Here is a 20,813-nt window from a genome sequence, read left to right as displayed (position 1 = left end):
ATAGAAGAGTAGAGGCTGTTATTCTGAGCCAGGGCCTCAATCAAGAAATGGCCGAGGATGTGGTTTCGAAGGCATCTGATAAAACAATGGTTTATTTCCTAGTTCATTAAAGTGCGGCAGATTGCTGTTGCTCCGGGGCAGAATTTATGGGGTAATTATGACTGATTGGGAAAAGCGCTTTAACGACCTTTTAATTGACTTGAGTCATGTGTCATCGAGCTATCATTTTCAGGTGAAGATCAATTAGCTTCCAGGAGGGGTGGTGGTGGGGCTGTGGGGGAGGGCGCTGATTAACTAATTAATTGAATCTGAGGGCTTTATTAATATGGATGGGATTGGGCTGGGGACATGTTTGCCTAACATTTGATGGCAAATGCCAGGATGGATCCGTTGACAGGGCCAGGAGTGAAATGTCATATTATCATATGTTTGTCCTTGTAGGGCCTTGGAATAGCTTTAGCACTGGACACAATTCAATAAAAGTCAGGCCATAAAGGGGATAACGTAGTAGAACAGTGCTTATAATGATAGGCTGCAGGATGTTGTGAGGAGTCATGTGCATGCGTGTGGTTGGTGTGTTTGTGTGTATGCGTGTGGCTGCAGGTGCGTGGACTCTGTACTCAGGCCCCCGAGGGCATGAGGAGAGTGTCCATCCGTCACCGTGGCGATAACGTGGCGCTGTTTGTGTGTTTCTGTGACAGGAAATCGATAGCAGCCCCTTCGGTGCCACTGTTTAAGAGTCAGGACAGCGTCCGGCGGAAAGTGTGGGTCTGTTTCAGTCAATGACCCAACACTTCCAGATCACACATGGAAGCCCACCACATGAGCAAAAGTCTGTGGACACCTGCTCGCCCAGTATTTCAGCTGAAATTAATGGGATTGAGAGAGTTTATTCCTACTTTGCAGCAGTTAAGGCTTATAATCTTCCTAGAGCAGCAATGCTAGGTAGCACTGGTACTCATGAAGGTCCTAAGGTCAACATGCTCAATGCCAAATGTGAGCTAGAGGGGTATAAAGCACTGTGCACTGGGCTGTGGAGCTTTCTCTGGAGCATGGGTCACCAATCTTATCTACACAGGGCTGGTGTGCAGGTTTTCATTCCAGTTAAGCAGAACACACCTGATTCTACTTGTTTAATCAACTGGTGTCCTCTCTGTAAACAGTGTGTGCATCTGTTTTGTTGGAACGAAAACCTGCAGCCACACGGGCCCTTTGTGGATAAGATTGGTGACCCCAGGATTTTACAATGGCTAGCTGGTATGATATATAGCATCATACCAGCCAGCCATTTTAAAATCCCGGCATGGACCCTGGATCCAAGGTGTGGATTTGAAGACCTCTGATCTAGTGTAAAACACTTGTAGAAGAGTAGAGGGAGCAGACTCCCTGTTAATACCTTTGATTTTATGACACAGTGTGGGAGGGTATGATCATAAGTGTTTGGATAAATAATGTATCCTTTAGTCTTAGGAGTTAATGCCTAAGGAAGGGAGGCGAGCAGGACAGGCCTGTTTTATGACAGGTTATCTAACTGCCGAGAGAATCATACAGACATTAAACCCGCGATGTCCGCAATATTGCTGACAACAGGCCCTAACACCACTCACCATTTTGGACAATCACAAAATATCACACACATAAAACCCCTCCTCGCCCATCTCCCATCTTCCCCCTGTCCTTCCATCCCTCATTCTCTCCTCCAGTTTCCAGCTCCCCATCCATCTTCTTAAAGATAACAACGCCCGAAGAAGATGGCACCAACTCCCTACTTTGAAAAACGGCAGGAGGATATCAGAGATAGCAGCTTTGGGTTTTTACGGAGCTATAAACAGAAGCAGGCGGCTTGTCCTTTCGTCAGCATGCTAAACGCTGGTGCCATGACCCTGGTGCTTGATTTAGTGTGTAGAATAAGAGCTTCAGCATTTGCGTCCGCAGCTAAAGAGCAGAGCTGCTGAAGTACACCGGGCGCCGGCGCTGTCCAAATACGGCCTCCGTTCCGTACCTGCCATCGGTGTCCATAAGTGCTCTGCTTCTGAAGGGTTTCAGGGAAGATGGAGTACCTGACCTTGCATTATATAAGGTCCTATTTGTGTGCCTGAACCCAGTGTCAAACTCATTACCGCAGAGGATACTGGGTTCATTTGAAGCCCAGAGCCACTGTAATATTCTCTGCTCGCTGATCTGGAATCAGTCCCGCTGCACATATGCATTATTCCCTGCAGGGACGCCACGAACAGGGTCATCCACGGGGGGAATCTGGACCCCAGCACCATTTTCAACTCTCTTAACATCCTGCATGGCCAGCAGACACGTGCTTAATCACAGGATGACTCTAAGAAGAGGCTCAAGTTGGATGTCTGGAAAACAGGGGAATGTACTGTTATTTTTGTTGCCTTTAAACTGATGCTGGACGATTCGTTTTGGATCACAAACGCCAATCCATCTCATACTGAAGGCACTGATTGGCGCTCCATCACTCTGCAGGACACAATTCCATTGCTCCACAGCCCAGTGCTAGTGGGCTTTATAAAAGGAGGAGGAGGAGGAGAAGAATTCTCAAGGATATTTGTCTGTGCGCAGGTTTTTGTATTTGTCATTCTATCATTGGCTCGTAGCCGCGTGCATGCGTCAGTGTGTATAAATGATGAATGTATTCATGCTGTTCTAATGTCCTTCATGCCCTCCTCAGCAAGACTGAGGTGCTCGCAATGCTAACGACAGCATAAAGCATCCTGAGAGCAAGAGAGCAATTGATCAGAGTTCATTATGACAAGCCACCACATCCCAGCATAGCAACACACACTACAATCAAGGATATCATTAGGGGATTTGTCCCCCTTTGCTGCAGTAACACAGTAACAGCCTGGGCCGTTCTAGGAAGACTTTACACTAGATATTGAAACATCGTCCCACACAGATCACTGCAATCAACCACTAGAACATTAGTGAGGTCAGGTACTGATGTTGGAGGATTAGTTTGTGGATCACAAAAGCCACTCCAACTCATTCTAATGTAACTGAAATGCATAGAGAGCAACAAGCATCTTTAAATACACTGCTACACTCAGATACTCCTGGCTTTATCCTGCTTCAAATCACTGACATTATATGGGTCAATAACAACTGGACATTTGTACTATTCCAAAAGCCTGTGAAAGACCCCTGCTCAGTTCAAGCACACTGAGAGTTTTGGAGCCATTTTGTTGCCAAATAAAGATGCTGACCTGTTTTAGTGGAATACGCACAATGGAGGACTATGGCTGCCTTTTTGTTAATCACACTGGATCATCATTATTTTGGGGTAATTTTCCAGGTTAAGTGCACTTCGAATTGGACGGCATTGTCACACTGCTTTTGAAACACTGTAGAGGTGGTGTAGCAGTGGAATGTTTTTTCTTTCTGGAAAGATATGACATCAACAGTTATCTCTGTTTATTTGTTGTAATTTGGTGAGGTTATTTGATGGGTTACCTGAACCCTGTTAACATGATCCACAGTATTTGTCTGATTTAGTTCACGGGATGATGGCTCGGGGGATCGATTGCATGGATCGTTCTTCATACTTCTGGATGGATGAACTGAGCACAATCAGCTGTCAAGATTGAAGGCTATGTACATATTTCCCCTCACAGCCTTGTGCTCCATTTTCTTTGAAGCCGTAACCTTTATTTAACAGGTGAACTGGGATATAATGTGCATGAAGTACTATACTGAGCACAGTTAATTTGTTTAATGAAATTAATTCATATTTATTTATTCTTTTATAATATATAAAAATATGATAAAATATACGTCATTTATATTTTAACACATTTATATCTTTTATTTATTTTTACAGATTTAGAATGTCACTGTAGGGAAACTTGTAAAAAATAAATCTTATTGAAAGATTTGGAATTTATTACTAAATTATTATAACCTTAGGGCGGCACGGTGGCGCAGCAGGTAGTGTCACAGTCACACAGTCACGCAGGTTTGATTCCCGCTCCAGGTGACTGTCTGTGAGGAGTTGGTGTGTTCTCCCTGTGTCCGTGTGGTTTTCCTCCGGGTGCTCCGGTTTCCTCCCACAGTCCAAAAACACATGTTGGTTGGTGGATTGGTGACTCCAAAGTGTCCGTAGGTGTGAGTGAATGTGTGAGTGTGTGTTGCCCTGTGAAGGACTGGCGCCCCCTCCAGGGTGTATTCCTGCCTTGCGCCCAATGATTCCAGGTAGGCTCTGGACCCATCGCGACCATTAATTGGATAAGCGGTTACAGATAATGAATGAATGAATGATATTATAGCCTTATTTCCCAAAAGTTATGACATTATTGTTGAAATGTTAATCTTGTTCTCAAAAATATTTTGCTTTTATTCTCCAAAAATACATCATTTTTAAACATGGACTTTTATTTTGAAAATACTGTTTTTACTCTTAAAATATTCTTGTATTAATTAAAATGTAAAATGTTGCTCAAAATCTAATATAGCACTGTCTCTAAAACACCGTCATAAAAATTTCACAGTGTCAATTAAAAAAAATAAAAAATAAAAATATCTTTAAAAATCAAATCAAACAAACAAATAAAACCAGACATTTAAACCCTGAGAAAAGTGAGCCCTTAAGAAATATTCAAGACTTGGTAAACAACCAAAACTGCCCTGTAGAGAGTATTTTCATCTGAGGATGTCAGGATTAGAGCAGGTGTAGAGGCAGGAAATGAGAGGAAGTCACTTAAATGGGGAAAATAAACACAGAGAAAACGCTTGGTAAGTGTGAGCAGGAAACACAAACACTGACGCAGTAACACTGACAATGACAGAGAGGAAGAAAACACTCACAGCTTTTTTTAAGGTGAGACTAGTGGAGACACAGGTGTTCAAATGCATACAGACCTCACAAAAACACAGAACAGAAATGGGATTCTCAGAAGCAGCTGCAAGTCTATGAGTCTATGGTCAACATGATCAATGGTAAGAACTGGACAGCATCATGTAAGTCCCCTGACATATATCAGTCAAAATCACTATCTGACTTCACTAATGTTACTGTGGCTGAATGTCAATCAGCCCTCACAGGATTATTCCAACACATAGTTGTGTCTAAAGCCTTCCTCGGAGAGTAGAAGCTGTTACTTTAGTGAAGGAAGGACAAACTGCCTTTTAATACACTTCCTTTTAGAGAAAACCCTGAAGATGCAGGTGTGTACATATTGGCCAAACAGCGTACCTGAAGCACAAACACCACATTCTCCAGCTCTCTGTCGGCAACCCAAGTACAGCAAAGGCCAGCAGGCTGCAGACAGCCATAATGGCCCAGCAATTTCATCCTCCATTCCGTCTAAAGTAAAGCATCATCTCTCCGCAGCTCTACAGCTCACAGCTCTGTTTGACAGACGGACGGAATGTGCCGGAGCACACCCACCTCCCCAGCATGAAGCCGGAGTGTCTCAATCTCCTGCAGAACCCTGGGGAAACATCTCCAGCCCAGCTCCGGACACACTCATACAAATCAAAAACAAGCCACGGCTCTCATACGCTCGTCTCCTCCACCATAACCTTGCCTCTGGAATGATGATGTGCACTGGGATGCAGGGCTATGCAAAGGTGGAAACGATCTTGCTCAGGGCTGGGCACGGCGGAACATCACACACATGTGGATGAGGGTACATTATCAGTATGAAATATATCAGACTGTAGATGTAGAGTTTCAGTCCCTGGAGACTATCCAGACAGCAAGTTGTTGTACCATGTGAATAGATTGGGGAATACAAGAAGCCCATCCAGACGAATCATCAAAGTCCGTCCATATCTTCAAAAAAAAAAAAAAAGAAAAACGGACTATTCTAAAAATAAGGAGTGTTGGATGTAGAATGTAAATGTATTTAACCATAGAGCAGCATGCAAAGGTAGAACCCAGTCTTCACTTAAGTTCAAACACAAAGTTTATGCTAATTTTCCAGGAGATATAAGTCGTATTCATAACTGTAGGGCAAAGAAATGATTAAAAGGCACAGAGAAATTGGGAGTCACAAAAACCTCGCACGATCTGGCAGACCACCAAGAAAGAACTTTTATTTTTGACTGGCAGAAACGGGACAAAACCAAGGTCTACACTTGCTTCAAATCTGGATTCTTTCCACAGCAAGAAGACAATAATGTGGGTCTGAAAGGACGTGTAGTTGTCAAGAGTCTATCACTGAGAATAGGAAATAGACAAAAAAAGAACAGAAACTCAAACATTGCTGAATATTTTTGGGCAGCTGTTGGTATCCACCAGTGATGACAGTTACACTTTGAAGCATGTTACATTCTTTGAAACAACAGGGAGTCACCTCGACCACCACTGATGTGCAGCCTCCACCTGGATTATGTGTCAGTGCCCTCACCACACATCAGCTATTAGCTATTATAAACCAATTCATGAAGATGGATATGATTAGGACGCCGGAAGTGACCTCACTGGTAGATTAAGCTGGACGTTAGTGTAACACATGGATTCTTCTATGATTTTAGAGAGTCAGGACCTCACATATCACCCTAAGGGTAATGGTATATGATGCTACAGTGTCCCTGTCACTACATTTGGGCAATGGAATCCTCACAGGCCACAGAGAACTGTGTAAGCGCCTAAAGGTCGGGGGGAAGGGGGTTGTATGACGCCATGTGATGAAATGGGCACTGTTTGTTCCTTAATAATATGAAATGTGAAAAGCAGAAAGTCTACTAAGACTGAACTTTGGAGGTGTGGAAAACCATTTCTGCAGTTTTCATTAAAACACTGACAGCAAATCTACTGAAAAGGAATGAAGGTGAACAAGGACAAAATGCTTGTCAGAATACAGCAGTGTACACTCTCAGAAAAACACTCTCAGGAGTTTGGTGTGTTCTCCCTGTGTCTGCGTAGGTTTCCTCCGGGTGCTCCGGTTTCCTCCCACAGTCCAAAAACACACATTGGTAGGTGGATTGGCGACTCAAAAGTGTCCATACGTGTGAGTGTGTGTGAATGAATGTGTGTGTGTGTGTGTGTCGCCCCCTCCAGGGTGTGTTCCTGCCTTGTGCCCAATGATCCCAGCTAGGCTCCGGACCCACAGCGACCCTGAACTCGATAAGCGCTTACAGATAATCAATGAATGAATGAATGAAAATTATGTTGATTTCATATGCCCCATTAAATCCCCAGGACGTATATTTTGTTTTTTTATTTTACACAATTCTTTACTGAAAGATTACAAATAGTCACCTCTCATTCCAGAGAACAGAATGTAATGGACCTTTAGCAAATAAAACTGCACTTTAAAACCACTGTTGTACCTTTAAAAGTACATTTACACTGTCTGTACCTTTAGTGACTAACAATGCACCTCTAATGTACATTTTTTTCTGAGAGTGTACTATTCAGCCCATTCATGCAGAAGATATTAGAATGGATTGCTGGCCTGCCTGGATTTCTTTCTGTAGGAGGCAGTATCTAGGGCAGCCAATCAAGACAGAAGTCATTTACATAAGTCTAACAGCCTGTTAATTACACAAATAAGCCTGCAGTTTACAAATATAGACATATGCAAATAACATTAAATAAAAAATGGAAAATATGGAAATAAAGGCTTTTAACACCATGTTTATAGTTTGTTAAATGTAACAAGGGAGTGATTTGGCTTTTCTGGATTATACAGTATCTAGGCTCTAATTGTTAGTTTGTAGTTGTAATGCGTGCATTGTTTGTTTTTTTCTTAAAAGCTGATACATTTCTGATTGCAATGATTTTTTTCTTTCCACTCCTCCCTCATTACAGAGTTGAAGACAGGACAAAGGCTTGTTTAATTGCGACTCACTGATATTACAAATTGCTGTTGCTATCACAGTCAAAGCTCCGAAATTTGCTTGATTTCTCTATGAAGGGAAGGCAAGCATAAAAATGTCTCAATTTAAAGCATCAAAACATCGCGTTGTATTTCCGACAGAGTTCTCAGTCTTTGAGGGGCCGAGCGCGCACACATCCCCACATGAAAAGACGAGCAGCAAGCCTGCGGCTAAATTGGACCGCATGGTGAATGTTGATTTCCAAGTTAATATATTCATATATTTTTTCCCCCTCCACCCCTCCCTTTTTATTATTTTTTCCCCTCATTGCGAGCGTCAACAATGGCATTCACCATCTCATTAAAGACCTGGGTGCCTGAGGCGGGCCGATAAACACAGACCATTTGCATAAATATGAAACACCTCTATTTTGGAGAGGCACCGGGCTAACAAACCTCATCCACCTAGCCCAAGAATAAAAGCCGATTCTTGGGCGTTTGATCCTGCTGTAGACAGATAGAGCTTCCACCAGGCAGCGGGATGTGCCGAAAGAGTGAACACTTGTTGATTTCTGCTGATTAACTTAAGCTAGACTTTTCCCTGCCACTGTTCATTTAATTGGACTGGCTTTTTAAAACTGCACACAGATAAACCAGTGTAACTCGCAGGCAGGGGGCCAAATATGGCCAGACAAATACAATGTAAACTAAAGATGAAAAGCTTTTCACCCCAATTTTAGTCATTTCCAGGTCTACACTGCAAACAAAATCTTTCCCGTTTGAAGACATTCACTTACCATTTAAAAAATGATAATAATGCAACACAAAAGGAGCTCAACACATTTGGAGTAGAAGCCGTACAAGTCATCTGTATGCTATTTAAACTTTGACAGTTGAGATTTATGGACACGTGTTAATATCCACACAAAAGGAGCTACTACACATGAGCCTGAAGTCATTATGCTTAATACGAATAGTCGACTAGACAGAACAAGGCATAGGGCTGTGAGGCAGTGGAACTGAATTCTCTGGAGTGATGGAACACATACTATCACTGATAATTATTAACCAAAATCAGTACATGTCCTGGGGCGGCACGGTGGCGCAGCAGGTAGTGTCACAGTCACACAGCTCCAGGGATCGATTCCCGCTCCGAGTGACTGTCTGTGAGGAGTTGGTGTGTTCTCCCTGTGTCTGCGTGGGTTTCCTCTGGGTGACTGTCTGTGAGGAGTGTGGTGTGTTCTCCCTGTGTCTGCGTGGGTTTCCTCCGGGTGACTGTCTGTGAGGAGTGTGGTGTGTTCTCCCTGTGTCTGCATGGGTTTCCTCCGGGTGACTGTCAGTGAGGAGTGTGGTGTGTTCTCCCTGTGTCTGCGTGGGTTTCCTCCGGGTGACTGTCTGTGAGGAGTGTGGTGTGTTCTCCCTGTGTCTGTGTGGGTTTCCTCCGAGTGACTGTCTGTGAGGATTGTGGTGTGTTCTCCCTGTGTCTGCATGGGTTTCCTCCGGGTGACTGTCAGTGAGGAGTGTGGTGTGTTCTCCCTGTGTCTGCATGGGTTTCCTCCGGGTGACTGTCAGTGAGGAGTGTGGTGTGTTCTCCCTGTGTCTGTGTGGGTTTCCTCCGAGTGACTGTCTGTGAGGATTGTGGTGTGTTCTCCCTGTGTCTGTGTGGGTTTCCTCCGAGTGACTGTCTGTGAGGAGTGTGGTGTGTGCTCCCTGTGTCTGCGTGGGTTTCCTCCGAGTGACTGTCTGTGAGAAGTGTGGTGTGTGCTCCCTGTGTCTGCGTGGGTTTCCTCCGAGTGACTGTCTGTGAGAAGTGTGGTGTGTGCTCCTTGTGTCTGTGTGGGTTTCCTCCGGGTGACTGTCTGTGAGGAGTGTGGTGTGTGCTCCCTGTGTCTGTGTGGGTTTCCTCCGAGTGACTGTCTGTGAGAAGTGTGGTGTGTTCTCCTTGTGTCTGTGTGGGTTTCCTACGAGTGACTGTCTGTGAGGAGTTTGTGTGTTCTCCCTGTGTCTGCATGGGTGTCCTCTGGGTGACTTTCTGTGAGAAGTGTGGTGTGTGCTCCTTGTGTCTGTGTGGGTTTCCTCCGAGTGACTGTCTGTGAGGAGTGTGGTGTGTGCTCCCTGTGTCTGCGTGGGTTTCCTCCGAGTGACTGTCTGTGAGAAGTGTGGTGTGTGCTCCCTGTGTCTGCGTGGGTTTCCTCCGAGTGACTGTCTGTGAGAAGTGTGGTGTGTTCTCCCTGTGTCTGTGTGGGTTTCCTCCGGGTGACTGTCTGTGAGGAGTGTGGTGTGTGCTCCCTGTGTCTGTGTGGGTTTCCTCCGAGTGACTGTCTGTGAGAAGTGTGGTGTGTTCTCCTTGTGTCTGTGTGGGTTTCCTACGAGTGACTGTCTGTGAGGAGTTTGTGTGTTCTCCCTGTGTCTGCATGGGTGTCCTCTGGGTGACTGTCTGTGAGGAGTTGGTGTGTTCTCCCTGTGTCTGCGTGGGTTTCCTCTGGGTGACTGTCTGTGAGGAGTGTGGTGTGTTCTCCCTGTGTCTGCGTGGGTTTCCTCTGGGTGACTGTCTGTGAGGAGTGTGGTGTGTTCTCCCTGTGTCTGTGTGGGTTTCTTTCGGGTGCTCGGGTTTCCTCCCACAGTTCAAAAACACATGTTGGTAGGTGGATTTGTGACTCAAAAGTGTCTGTAGGTGTGAATGTGTGTTTGTGTGTTGCCCTGTGAAGGACTGGCGCCCCCTCCAGGGTGTATTCCCTCCTTGCGCCCAATGATTCCAGGTAGGCTCTGGACCCACCGCGACCCTGAACTAGATAAGCGGTTACAGATAATGAATGAATGAATGAGTACATCACTAATATTTAATGCAACCAAATCCCCCTGAAATCTTGTATCCAGGGAGAATGGACAAAGATCTATTTGTAAATCTGCAGCATTTCAAAAGTGTATTTAAAAGGAAAGATGATGTAACACTGAGTTTGTGTGATGCTGTGTAAACAGTTTGATGCAAAACACATTATTCCGTCCCACTCTTTGCAATCGTCAAATTTAAAATGTATTTTAAACTGATTTATATTTACAAAATACAATCAAGTTTGTCAATGAAAATATTCTAAATTTGTCAGTAAAAGGTTCAGTAAAAAAATGAACATATAACACATTCTTATTTGTACCACATTTAACAAAAACATTTTCAGAAAAACAAGATTTATCTATCATATAAATCTAGTTCTAGTTTTCCCTTAGGAGTGGAGGTTGTTACTGCAGTGGGACACACTCCCTATTAATACCTTTCATTTCAGAAGTGTTGGCTGAAACTTTTGGCCATAAAATGTAGGATTACTAACACAGGAATGTGTGTTTATGTCTGTGTCTGACATTTCACCAGGTGGCACCACACATGGGTGATGGGTCTTCTCTCAGCAGGAGATAGCAGTCTGCTCTCTCTCTCTCTCTCTCTCTCTCTCTCTCTCTCTCTCTCTCTCTCTCTCTCTCTCTCTCTCTCTCTCGCTCTCCGTCACCCACATGCACGCCTCTTCTCGTCGTACTCTTCATCTCGGCCTCGTCTTCCCATGTCGAATGATGAAAGCTCTTTGAGAACTGAAGTCACTGAAGCTGAATTCAGTCAGAGCCCTGCTAACTGTACCAGAGTAGTGATCCAAAAACAACGCGAATGTCACGGCAACAGGGAAAATGCTCACTGACTTTAAAGACTGCAGCTCAAACTATAAGGGGCTGGCAATAAGACAAAACTATAGCATAAGGGTGCAGTATATGGGCAGATGTCTCTTATGAAATCAGGGATATTAATAGTGAATTCACCCAAAACCAGACATCACTGTCTACACTATTTATTTATTGTTCCCAAGAATTTCATACAGCTGCTGAGTTCTGCACAAGTTCTGCAGCAATCCATGAGAATAATAAGGACTTTGGGCGACACGGTGGCTTAGTGATGAGCTCGTTCACCTCTCAGTGCTGGGATCTTGGGTTCAAGTCCCATCTGGGTTGAGTTTCCATGTTCTCCCTGTGTCTGCGTGGGTTTTCTCCGGTTTCCTCCCACAATCCAAAAAACATTAGGGTTAGGTGAACTCGCCTGTCTCATAACTGTCCTGGTGTGTGAGTGAATGTGTATGTACCCAGATATGGATCAGTGCTCTGTCCTGGGTGAAACCCATTGTTGAAGCCCGATGCAGTCCTCCAGGTGGACGGTTGTTCCTAGTTAAGAGTACGCTGCGCGTTTGGCTGCCGCTTCTCGCCAGTGTGTTATTGAATGTTGAGTATTGATTGTAAAGCGTCCTTGGGTTTCTAGAAAGGCACTATTAACGTTAAATATATAAAAAATTAACAGCCTGTAACCTTCAATGACGGCTTTACATTTCTGTGATGACTTGACTGCGTTCAGTCACAATTAGTAAAGTCAACTTCTAATGATGGACGATAAGTTATGGATCACAAAAGCCACTCTAACTCCTAAATCCTAGTGTTATAGGATAGTGCTCCTTCACTTCAGAGAATATGATACTAGAGGCTTTATACCCATCATTGGGCAAGGTGACTTTAAGCTAATGTGAGTCTTATTTTATTGGCCAGTGCTTTTTCTGTGGATATTAATGTACCTGTTTCCATAGTGTGGCTTATATTTGGCTTATTTTTCAACATTAAATATAAAAAATGGGCATGTAAAAATTGCAATAATGCATTAAGTTGTCACTTGCAGCTTGGCATCTTGGAATTAGAGAGTCAATTTTTTTTCCTGTTAAATAAAAACAACCTGCATGATGTAGCACTTTGTTTAATAATGCTGTAATCCAAGTAAATTCAAATCCAAACAAACAGTGCCTCAGTAAAATACAGCTTTTAAGTCTTAAATTGATATATTAGCACTCTTAGCCAAAAAGCTAATTTGAGCTAGTGCTAAAACACTCATAGCCCTGCTAGCATACAAGCTAACAACTGTACCAAATATTTTTTCAATAGTGCATTTACTTGATATACCCTTATGCTCCGATTTTTTTTCTCATTCACTCACAATTTTGAAATTTTAATTGTCTTTAAACACAAACATTTACACACCTAAATTTATCTTTAGTTAGCACCTAAACACACCAAGTAACAAAATCACCAAAATAAAGCCAACACTACCATGTAGATTTGGGTTTAAATTCATGTTTAACTTGTCCTAGATCACCACGTCTCCTGTTCACAGTGACAGAACCTGTCCGCTGTGCCGGAAGAGACCGTCTATCATTTATATATGACTCAAAGAGCCAATCAGAAATAAGCAAAGCCGAAATTCTGTTTTGTGGTTGGTTCAGGGAGAATGGCGCAACACAAATAAAAGGGTCAAGAGACTCAATACTGATTCTCTTACAAAACAAAACCTCATGAGAAATAGCAGACATAAATGAGACATGATAAGAGTGGCGCTCAAAAATAAACATTTTCTTAGTCTTGGATGAGAGACGGTTGAATATTTATTTCAGCTGCAGATTATCGAGGGTTATTATCTCAGCAATTCTGAGCATAGTGTGAGACATAAGTGAGATCTCCTCTACAACTCAGGAGGAGACATGTTTGAGATTCCTGGACTCTCTTTCGAGGAGAAATATCTGAGCAGCTAAAGTCTCCTTTGTCTTTCCATTTTATGTTCTTGTTGTCTTGGAGAAACTACAAAGACATGACTGAGATCTCATGTTCAGCTTGATTTCTTTTTAATGTGGGTTAGCTTACTCAGAACAACAAAAGGTGAATGTATATAAATGTGGAAACGTGCCTAAGAGTGAGGGAATGTGTGTTTTGTAGTTCAGCATGGTGCATTTGAGTCTTTAAGTTTCAGCGGTGTGTGTTTCAGCTAATTATGGCAGACATGCTTCAAAACAGGTGTTGTGGAGAAGTAAAAGCCTCACACGCTAAGCCAGAGTGTGAGAGAAGCTTTTATGGCTCCTCAGTGAAGAGCAAAGCCCAATTAACCTGTCACTCAGAGCCACGCAGAGAAATGGAGGCGTGGAGCCGCGGTGAGAGAAACAGCAGCTGAGCGGCTCAGAGGAAACTCACACAGCACTTACTTTCATCTCAGATCTTTCTCAAGCTTTTCTTTTTTTCTCTCTCTCTCTCTCTCTCTCTCTCTCTCTGTATCTCTATCACTTGCTTTTTCCTTTTTTCATCCCCCTCTCTTTCTCCCTCTTTACCATCTTTCCCATTTTCTCTCCCTTTTCTATCATTCTTTCACACACCATCCCTTTCTCACTCATCCTCCCTCACTTTGATTCTCTTTCCCTTTACTATTTATCCCCTCTTCCTCCACCTCCCCTTCTCCATCCTTCCTTTTCTGTTACTCTCCCACATTTTCCATCTTAAATCTCTCTCTTCTTTTTCCATCTCCTCACTCTTTTCTCTCATTACTCCTGTCTTTCTCCCTCACTCCCTCTTTTTCTCCTCCTCTCTCCTCACTCTTTCTCCTGATTTTCCTGTCTTTTTCTCATCTCCTCCTTCTCTATCTGCCCATCTTCATCTTATCACACTTTTTTTCCTCCTTCTCTTTCCTGTCTCACTTCTCTTGCTCCTTTTCTCCCCTCCTCCTTTTAATCTTTTTTTATCTCTACCCCTTTCCTTCAGTTCCTTTCTCTTTCCCTCTCTTTTTGTCTCTCTATCTCACACTCACCCTCTTTTAGGCTCTGACTCTCTCTTTCTCTCTCCCTCTCTCTCAGTGAGTGTGTGGCTGGCAGTGTCATTACCTGAGGGGGGGTTTAATAATTCATGAGTGTGGCGGTGAGACTTGAAGACAGGCTCGATGTTGTCAGGGGCTTTTGTTGCATGCTAACGTGGCTCTCTCCGCTGTGGTAACACCGTGCGGTAAAGACACACGACAGACTCACGCTTCTTGGATGTCTTTATAAATATTAAAGGTGTCCTCAGCGACTGAGTGGACCGCCGCTCGTTTGAGTGACCTGCAGTGGCCAAAAGGTGGTCGCAGGGGAAGTGTGGCCTGCTCAGACATGCTAGGGCAAAACTTTAATCTCTCTTCACTCACTTTCAACTGCTCATGAGCTAAGGCCTCAGCTCTAAACCAGACCTGCTAAAAGTTTTCAAGATATCAACACCTTTCCTGCTCCAGATCTCTCTCTCTCTCTCTCTGATTGTGTGATGCTTTTTGATTGGTTGTGCCATTTCCGCATAACGACCTATGAATATCTCCTCCTTGGATCACCACCTTAACGTGGTGGAGGGGTTTGCGTGCCTGCGTGAGCCTAGGAGCTATGTTGTCGGGGGCAATAGCCCCTGGTAGGGTCTCCCAAGGCAAATTGGTCCTAGGTGATGGGCCAGACAAAGAGTGATCCATAAAGACACAGATGAAAAAGACAACGAGGACACAGCCTCCCTTGCCCGGAGCAGGGTTACCGGGGCCTCACCCTGGAGCCAGGCCTGGGGGAGGGGCTCCTTGGCGAGCGCCTGGTGGCCGGACTTTCACCTATGGAGTCCGGCCGGGCTTAGCCCGAAGGGGATACATGGGTCCACTCTCCCATGGGCCCACCACCTGTGGGAGAGGTAGTAATCCGGGTCTGGTGCATTGTGGATCGGGTGGTGGTCGGGGTCGGGGGCCCTGGCATTCTGATCCTCGGTTACTGAAACTGGCTTTTGGAACATGGAACGTAACCTCTCTGGTGGGAAAAGAGCCTGAGCTGGTGCGCGAGGTTGAGAGGTACCGACTAGATATAGTTGGGCTCACCTCGACACACAGTATGGGCTCTGGAACCAATCTCCTCGAGAGGGGCTGGATGCTCTTTCACTCTGGAGTTGCCCAGGGTGAGAGGCGTAAGGCAGGTGTGGGCTTACTCATAGCCCCCCGGCTTAGCGCCTGTACGTTGGGGTTTACCCCAGTGGACGAGAGGGTAATTTCCCTGCGCCTTCGGGTTGGGGAAAGGGCTCTGACTGTTGTTTGTGCTTATGCACCCAACAGCAGTTCAGAGTACCATGCCTTCTTGGGGACCCTAGAGGGAGTGCTGGAGAACACTCATTCTGGGGACTCCATTGTTCTGCTGGGGGACTTCAATGCTCACGTGGGTAATGACAGTGAGACCTGGAGGGGCGTGATTGGGAGGAACGGCCCCGCTGATCTGAACCCGAGTGGTGTTCAGTTATTGGATTTCTGTGCTCGTCACAGTTTGTCCATTACGAACACCATGTTCGAACATAAGGGTGTCCACAAGTACACCTGGCATCAGGACACCCTAGGCCGCATTTCGATGATCGATTTTATAGTCGTATCATCTGACCTGCGGCCATATGTTCTGGACACTCGGGTGAAGAGAGGCGCTGAGCTGTCAACTGATCACTACCTTGTGGTGTGTTGGATCAGATGGCGGGGGAGGATGCCGGACAGACCTGGCAGGCCCAAACGTGTGTTGAGGGTTTGCTGGGAACGTTTGGCAGAGGAACCTGTCAGAAAGATCTTCAACTCCCACATCCGGCAGAGCTTCGACTGCATCCCGGGGGAGGCTGGTAACATTGAGTCTGAGTGGGCCATGTTCCGGACCTCCATTGTTGAGGCGGCTGAACGGAGCTGTGGCTGCAAGGTTGTCGGTGCCTGTCGGGGTGGCAATCCCCGCACTCGGTGGTGGACACCCCGGGTGAGGGGGGCTGTCAAGCTGAAGAAAGAGTCCTATCGAGCCTGGTTGGCTCAGGGGACTCCGGAGGCAGCCGACAGATACCGAGGAGCCAAGCGGCTTGCAGCCTCGGCGGTCGCTGAGGCAAAAACTCGGGTGTGGGAGGAGTTCGGTGAGAACATGGAAAAAGACTTTCGGTCGGCTCCGAGAAGTTTCTGGCAAACCGTCAGGCGACTCAGGAGGGGAAAGCAGTTTTCCACCAACACTGTATATGGTGGGGGTGGGGAACTGTTGACCTCGACTGGGGACGTCACCAGACGGTGGAAGGAATACTTCGAGGATCTTCTCAATCCCACCGGCACGTCTTCCGCAGAGGAAGCAGAGCTTGGGGACCCCGGGGGGGGCTCGTCTATCACTGGGGCTGAAGTGGCCAAGGTGGTAGGGAAACTCCTTGGCGGTAGGGCCCCGGGGGTGGATGAGGTTCACCCCGGGTTCCTCAAGGCTCTGGATGTTGTGGGGCTGTCCTGGTTGACACGTCTTTGCAACATCGCGTGGACATCGGGGGCAGTGCCTCTGGACTGGCAGACTGGGGTGGTGGTTCCCCTTTTTAAAAAGGGGGATCGGAGGGTGTGTTCCAACTATAGGGGGATCACACTCCTCAGCCTCCCCGGTAAGGTCTATGCGGGGGTACTGGAGAAGAGAGTCCGACCGATAGTTGAACCTCGGATCCAGGAGGAACAATGCGGATTCCGCCCCGGTCGTGGAACACAGGACCAGCTCTTTACCCTCGCTAGGATCCTGGAGGGTGCATGGGAGTTTGCTCAACCAGTCTACATGTGTTTTGTGGATCTGGAGAAGGCATTCGACCGTGTCCCTCGGGGTATTCTGTGGGGGGTGCTCAGGGAGTATGGGGTACTGGGCTCTTTGTTACAAGCTATCCAGTCCCTGTACAAACAGAGCAGGAGTCTGGTTCGTATGGCTGGCAGTAAGTCCGACTGGTTTCCAGTCGGAGTTGGACTCCGTCAGGGCTGCCCGTTGTCACCGGTTCTGTTCACAATTTTTATGGACAGAATTTCTCGGCGTAGCCAAGTGGCGGAGGGTGTCCGGTTTGGTGGTCTCAGGATCCCATGTCTGCTTTTTGCAGATGATGTGGTCTTGTTGGCTTCATCGAGCCGGGAACTCCAGCTCTTGCTGGACCAGTTTGCAGCCGAGTGTGAAGCGGTAGGGATGAGGATCAGTACCTCCAAGTCCGAGTCCATGGTACTCAGTCGGAAAAGGGTGGAGTGCTCTCTCCAGGTTGGAAGTGAGATCTTGCCTCAAGTGGAGGAGTTTAAATACCTCGGGGTCTTGTTCACGAGTGAGGGAAAGATGGAGCGTGAGATTGACAGGCGGATCGGTGCAGCGTCAGCAGTAATGCGGGCTTTGTACCGGTCCGTTGTGGTGAAGAAAGAGCTGAGCAGAAAAGCAAAGCTCTCGATTTACCGGTCAATCTACGTCCCAACCCTCACCTATGGTCACGAGCTTTGGGTAGTGACCGAAAGAACGAGATCGCGGGTACAAGCGGCTGAAATGAGTTTTCTCCGCAGGATGTCTGGACTCTTCCTTAGAGACAGGGTTAGGAGCTCGGACATCCGGGAGAGACTCGGAGTGGAGCCGCTGCTCCTCCACGTCGAGAGGAGCCAGTTGAGATGGTTCGGGCATCTGGTTCGGATGCCTCCTGGACGCCTTCCTGGAGAGGTGTTCCGGGCATGTCCAACGGGGAGGAGGCCCCGGGGCAGACCAAGAACACGCTGGAGAGACTATATGTCTCGACTGGCCTGGGAACGCCTCGGTATACCCCCGGAGGAGCTGGCGTCGGTGGCTGGGGAGAGGGAGGTCTGGGTTTCTTTGCTCCGACTGCTTCCCCCGCGACCCGGACCCGGATAAGCGGTGGATAATGAATGGATGGATGGATGGACCTATGAATATGAATGAATAGGCTGTAAACATTTTAAGCTGTGTCTGAAATGGCTCCATACCCACTATTACCTACAATACTCACTATACAGTGCACTCTTATAATGAACTGAATTTAGGAGGGTAGTAAACGATTTCGGACACTGCCTCATATGGGTTTTTACACTTAGTGGACATGGGTGGCACACTACATTTTGCTGGGCATTGTGGAACTGTTTGAGCGCACAAATGTTTTCAGACAACACTACAAAATGGCCGAACCACAAAGTATTGGACACAGATTTAATGACAAAGAACACTAATAACACCCAGTCAAAGACAAAGGTTACCACAGCAAACTCTTAGCAACCACCTGGGAGCAAATGTAACCAGTTTGTGACAACCTGAGGTACTACAGCATTCCCCTGCAACATCTAATCCACCATCTAAAAATACCCTTGCAACTACTCCCTATGAACTACCAAGAAAACACAATCGCACCAATATAGCGACTGCTATAGCAACCACCTGGAACACCTTAGCAACTACATAAAATACCTGTCAAAGCTGCCACATAGAAGAAGAATAAGGCACCCAACGTCAGTCTGTGGAGCATATGAGTGACCTAGGACTTCTTAATCAACATATGTACTTTAATTCGCTAATATTCTCAGGGCTAAATGTCATCAAAAACTCCATTATCTCAACCCAAAATAAGAGAAGCTGTTAGCAAGAGAGGGACAAATTACCGATTCAATATATAAATATATTCCATGAACCCTAAAGAGCTGCAAATTTGAAGTGGTCCATTGCAATTAAAGAAAAAAATGCCAATCACACGTCATTGTTCTGCTGTGTTCCCCCCAGGTGAGTCTCCTTAAGGTTTCAGAGTTTTATAAAAGCACTTAAGAGCAGTGTGTTACATGGAATGTTATGTTCGGAGCATGAAGAAATAACATGCCTTCAAATGTCTCAACTCTTAGCCTCTTGACACAGAGACTAGTCCAGGTCTAAAACATAAGAGATGGGTGACACGAAGGACAAGCCCACATTTATCCCCCACCAAAAAAATCTAATGGAACCCATTGTGCCCTTTGTATGGTGGGCCTTATAGACATCTATCATTAATGATGAATGGGGGGCGTAAATGTTCTTGTGATGGGACGAGAATAAACACATCCAGCCGCTGACTTGTTCTCTGATCGGTGTGTGCGTGTGTTTGTGTGTGTGTTTATTTGTGTGTATGTGTGTTTTACAGGCGGAGCACTGGGGTCACGGTCCTCAATCACTTGCTTGACGCAGCGCTCTGATCAATAGACTGTCAGTCTCTGCCTGAGAGGGAGATTGATCATCAGGAGTCACCCAGTGCTCGTTACACTTCTCTCAGTCTTCATTACCCAGACCATTAGTCTCTCAGTGCCACGCTCTTCATCTCTCCTCTCTCACACACACACACATATGCATTCAGGTATATATAAATATTCAGGCACATATTCAATAGGGCATCGCTATATTCCTGAATCATTAGCAGTGTTTGCAATATTGATATTGCATGAGAGTGCAATAAGGAAATGAGTCTCTAAACAACCACAAACCATTTTAATATCACTAACCTGGATTAAATATGACAAATTAATTGGATATTTAAGCCACAGCAGATTATAATTTGTTTGTTTATTTAATTATTTATTAGCTCCGCCCACACAGTAGTGTTCCTCTACTGGACTATTGTCAAGCAACACATAAACATTTGCCTGCACACTAACTAGCTAGTCTGAGTACATCTACATTACTGCAGGCCAACTGCATTGCATCATGTATCTGTCACCCGTCTGAAGCGCCATTTGCTGCTGTTGTAGAGCCCCACAGTAACACCCCCATTTCATAACTCAAGGTGTGATATGGCTTAATTAATGAGTTACTGTATTTCAACATTTAACATAAGCCTTTAGGCTACAAATCCACACATACGCCCACACTTTGGTGTCACTGTTCAATATTTCATTCCACTTATATAGCAGCTGTGATGTCACAGCACATGTGGATACGGTTGCTTCTGATTGGTCTAATTCATCCATAGGTTTTAATAAGTTTGGTGTTTTAGGGGTCAAGCCCATTTTCAGTCTAAATCTGATTTTCTTTCTCATTGAAAGTAAAAAAAAAAAAAAAAACAGCTTCTCTGTCTCTGTGGTGTGTGTTGCCACGGTGACATAAACAAAATGTTAGCCAGTGACAGAGGGCTATCAGTCATCCACATTCATTAGAATATTAAGAAAACGACCAAAATGTGCTTAAAGAGGTCGGACGAAAGCATTTTGGTGATTTCTGAGGAGTGTTTTATAAAAAAAATTATTTTTGACGTAACAGCCCAAGTTAGTATTCTGTAAAATTCAATATATCAAGATGTGTTTTCAAGGGCTTCAGAACAAATGTCAGAAGACAACATTGTTGACTAGCTCTTGGATATTTGAAACTTACACATACAAATTACAATTGCAGTGTATAAATGATT

Source organism: Hoplias malabaricus, chromosome 3 (genome assembly GCF_029633855.1).
Source record: "Hoplias malabaricus isolate fHopMal1 chromosome 3, fHopMal1.hap1, whole genome shotgun sequence".
In the NCBI taxonomy this organism is placed as follows: domain Eukaryota; kingdom Metazoa; phylum Chordata; class Actinopteri; order Characiformes; family Erythrinidae; genus Hoplias; species Hoplias malabaricus.
This window is presented reverse-complemented; position numbering follows the sequence as displayed.